The sequence below is a fragment of the Lactuca saligna genome, chromosome 6 (genome assembly GCF_052625555.1).
Source record: "Lactuca saligna cultivar CGN05327 chromosome 6, ASM5262555v1, whole genome shotgun sequence".
Classification (NCBI taxonomy): domain Eukaryota; kingdom Viridiplantae; phylum Streptophyta; class Magnoliopsida; order Asterales; family Asteraceae; genus Lactuca; species Lactuca saligna.
In genome coordinates this window covers 18,156,996-18,161,575 of record NC_136422.1, presented here as the reverse complement: position 1 = coordinate 18,161,575, position 4,580 = coordinate 18,156,996, and the positions used below count along the sequence as shown (strand labels likewise).

The 4,580-nt window shown below is 35.4% G+C and overlaps 1 long non-coding RNA gene across 2 annotated transcripts; it reads left to right on the top strand.

Moving 5' to 3' along the window:
- Positions 1-746: 746 nt before the first annotated feature.
- On the top strand, positions 747-1,846 carry LOC145001800 (uncharacterized). 2 transcript variants are annotated; one of them, XR_013661717.1, is made up of 3 exons: positions 747-1,258; positions 1,396-1,530; positions 1,659-1,846. It is a non-coding gene; the product is annotated as an uncharacterized LOC145001800 (long non-coding RNA). The 2 variants fall into 2 exon arrangements; XR_013661718.1 differs by having other exon boundaries at positions 1,368-1,530.
- Positions 1,847-4,580: the final 2,734 nt, after the last annotated feature.

Sequence of the window (4,580 nt, the reverse complement as noted above, 5' to 3'; positions counted from 1 at the left end):
ACCACAAAATTTTATAATGTGTTTGCTATAATATACAATGTCACATAAAAGTCATACAATTTTGTATAATGTAGTTTTTTTTGTGAGAACTGGTTATTTCATGGTAAAACAATCATAATGCGTATAAGAAAAATTTACACTAGTTGATTTATAACAATATGGTAAATTGTTAAATAATAGTTTTTTTATAAACTAGGCTTATTGTATTTTCACATAAAAAAGGAAATTGATTTGTATAAACAAATTATTTAGGCACATGTATCCCCCCCCCCCCCCCCTAGAAATAATTAAAATATTTAAAAGGGGCCATAAACACTCACCCTTGAAGCGCGAGTTCCACTTGTTCGAAATCATTGTGTTTGAGAAGCTTTATGTGAAAAACCATAAATCCACAATTCTTAAACTTTGATATACGCTCGGGACCATTTCGTAACAAATTTACACTATAAGGGTTGTTTTGTAATTTTGGTAAATTATAGGGATCGTTTAGTAATTTAATTAACCAAAGTGGGACTGAATTGGTTAAAATAATTTCAAAGGAGGGGTTGTTTGGAATAAATGGATTCAATTATTGGGGATTGGACTGCTCTTGTAAGGGATTTGTCAAATGAGGGTCAATTTTGATAATTTAAATGCAAGTTTCAGTGGACCTTGAATTTTGACTTGGTCAAAATCGAAACCCGTTTTCTGATTGGATCAAACAAAAGGGAAAGGGCTTAAATCGCATCTTCGTTTTATCGGCCATAGGGACAAAAGCCGAGTGAACCCCCGTATCAAGGAGGAACGACGAAGGCCAAAAGGGAATCGGGTCTCCGTTTTCTTCAACTTGAGCAAAAGAAACAGTCGATCGATTGCGAGGTGGAGGCTGTCTCCGGCGTTTGCGAGGCCGAAGAGGAAAAAGATCGAAGCGGCGGGGAAGAGGAGCACGAGGGTAGTGGCGTCGCTCCGGGTCTTTGGTCGAACCGAAGGAAGAGAAGAGTAAAACCAGCGAGGCTCTCCCTCTTTCCCGTCCGGCTGCCAGGTGCGAGGTCCGGCTTGGCAAGTCCATGTGGTCTCCGGAGCTTCGTCGTCGATGGGAACAGCAGAGAAGGAAGAATATGAATGTAAAAGGGGTTCGTTTTCTTAGCTGGTTCGATCGTCATCAACACAAGAAGGAGGAGGAAGGATTGACGAATGGAGCAGGGGAAGGACGAAAGTGGTGACAAGGGGCTCTGGGGAAACACCCACTTCGGTGGGTTTTGTTCTCGGTGGTTGAAAGGTACGTGAACGGGGGCTGCTCTGGCAGCTCCCCTGATCTTCTTCTTTCATTTTTTTTATTGTTATTGATCAAAATTTATTGGGCAGAAATTGATAGAATAAAAAAATAGATGTTTGGGATTGTTTGATGTTTGATAGGGAATAGATGGGTGTTTGCTCTTGTGTTCTTGACTGGAACAGATGCAGAATGAAAGGAAACATGGAGGTGTTTGGGTTTTGGTTGTTTGACAGAAATCAATGGGGATGATTGAAGGCAGTGAAAGCTATGAACAGGTGAAGGGCGTTCTTTTATTTCACATTTTAACTTTTGATTGTATAAAAAAAGAATTTGATCCTTAGATTTGATTTAATTTTAAGTTGAGTTTGAGTGTTAATTCTTCCTTTCCTCCTTGAATGTTCAGTAGATGGAATGGCTTCAATGGAAGGATAACAGGAACTTTGGCATAAGTTGTATTGTATTAGGGTTTTTTTTTTTTTTTTTTTTGTGTGTCTTTTGTGTATTATTTATTTGTTTCATTATGTAATGTGTGTGTATTGATGTATGTTTTGATTGGGTATGTATTTGTGTTTATTTGTTTGATTTTGTATATATTATTGGTGTTTTCCTCTTGCATATATATATATATATATATATATATATATATATATATATATATATATATATATATATATATATATATATAGGTTCAGTTCATTTGAGACCATTTTAATTTTGTGTGACCGTGAGACCAAATCTAAAAGTAATTTTAAAATGCAAAATAAATGGAAAAATCCAAAAATTCTTTTTTTAAATATTATTTTCGGAACTTGAATTAAATAAAATAAAATAAAATAAAAAATCACGTTTTTCTTTTAAAAATACGTGAAATATTTTAAATTGAATATTACACTTTTACAAATCATTTCTTAATAAATATTATCTATTTTCAATTATCACTAATTTGCTATATAACTTGTATAATATTTATATATAACTTTAAGCTCATACGTTAGGAATGTAAAATTTAGAAATTTTATAAACCTTGTTTTGTTAAATTTAAAATAAACATATATAATGTATATTTATAACAATTTAACCAACCACGTGTAATTGATCATAACAAATGTCCTGATCATAACAAATGTCCATACCCATATATACATACATATATATAGTTGTTCATGAAACTGTTGAGCGCTGGGCTGTTTTCATCGTTAAAAATCCACAATTGGTTTGGATTCCTATATTTTGCCGGAATTCGTTACCAATAATACAAATTATTTCCAAATCAATAGTTTAAGACTTCGTGATTAATAATCTGAAAATGTTTGATTTTTTTAACTTATATATATATATATATATATATATATATATATATATATATATATATATATATATATATATATACTAGTAGTGTACCCGCGCGATGCGGCGGCACGAATAATCGTTTTCAACGAATTGTTCAGAGCGACGATTTGTTACTCTTTGGCGAATGCAACACGTTGGAATATATGTTTTCAATATCATCGGTTACTTTTCAGGAGATGTAACGTCCGTAGATCCGGACTTGTCAATTTAGAGACAATAAGTGTCGAAAATGACTTTTCGACAAAAGATTATTTAGAATAAATAATCTTAAACAAGTTGCACAATATGTCACAAGGTTTCCGTACATATAAAGAACGCTGAAATCCGAGTTATAACGAAGAAGTTATGACCCGTCGAAGTTTCGCGACGGAACCGGCACAACACCGGGAAGCGTAAATAGTGAATTTACGATAGAGCGAGATTTAGCCTTAGCAATCTAAACAAAAGTCGTAGAATATGTTAAACTAAGAACATCGATAAAAAGAACGCCCAAATCTGACTTCGTATGAAGAAGTTATGATTTTTCGAAGTTTCGGACTTGCAGTGTACAACCCGATATTTGAATATTAGATCGAGTGATTTTTAGCCAAGACGACCTAAACAAGAATCGAAGATCTCGATAAAAGTAGCATAACAAGAAAAAGATGGGAAAAACGGACATCGGATGAAGAAGTTATGAGGATTTAACGGACCAATCCTGTCCCGGCCTGTTAATAATATAAAATTTAAAATAAAGTCAAAATTAGCCAACAAAGTCTAAACGAGAGTTGTAGAGTACGTTCCCGCCTTCGCGTGGATATAAAGAACATCGAAAACGGAGCTCGTATGCGAAAGATATGATTTTTAGAAGTCGGAGTGCAAAATTGCGAAATCTGCGAGAGGTTGATGATGTGGCCGCTTCTGAGCCGTTGCTTGCTGACCAAGGCTTCGCTTCGGATCACGCCACGTAGCTTCGCTTTACGCCCCGCGTCCGAGTTCGGTACGCCCAGGGTAACTCGGTTCTTATCCGTCCAAGTTTGAAGTGCGAGCCAGCTGGTGCGAGCTGGCAACCCTATCAGAAGTTACGCCCAGCGTAGTCCGAGGCTCGTAGGCTATAAAAGGGGGTGAGGGTCTCCGGATTTTTCACACATTTTCTCATCCTCTCTCTACAATCTTTCCCTCTCTAATGGTTTTAACCCTCTCCTAAGCCTAGGTGATCCCCTAGCACCCTAAGGAAGCCCCGAGGCTTCCGAAGTCCCGAGAAAAAGAGTCTTTCGATTTCGAAACGCTGCTCCAAATAAAGTTCCAGTTTTCGATAAAATTCTTTGTAAGTGTGCTACGCTTACGCAAGTTTTAATATAGGTTTCAAATAATTATAGGAATGTTATTATGTCCTTAAAATAATTATTTGGGCTATTATTATGAGAGTTATATTGAGTGTTATTTAATGCTTATATAATAATAATAATAATAATAATAATAATAATAATCAGACTATTAATTGGTCGCGGTTATCATTAGACTAAACCCTAGTGGTATTAATACTAGGTTTTATCGAAGGAAAGTTGTTTTAAGAGTATCGAAGCGTTGTCCGAGTGCTGAGTCACCACCTTTCAAGTGAGTGCATAGTCTCTTTCATCTTACACATAGATATGAAGTATTTTATATAAACTACGTGCTATGTGTGCTTATTGTCTGAATACTTGTTGTCTATGCTGGATGAACATTTTATACATGTTTTAAATGACTTAAACTGTATACGTATTTTATATATACGAATATGTTGGGTATGATATGGGTAGATGAACGATGAGAGATATAAGATGATGAGAGTATACATTGGCAGCTATAGACTTAGTGCCTATGGATTTAGTACTTGTTAGGAACTGGTAGCTATGGATTTAGTATTGTTAGGAACTGGTAGCTATGGATTTAGTTCCTGTTAGGAACTGGTAGCTATGGATTTAGTACGTGTTAGGAACTGGTAGCTATGGAC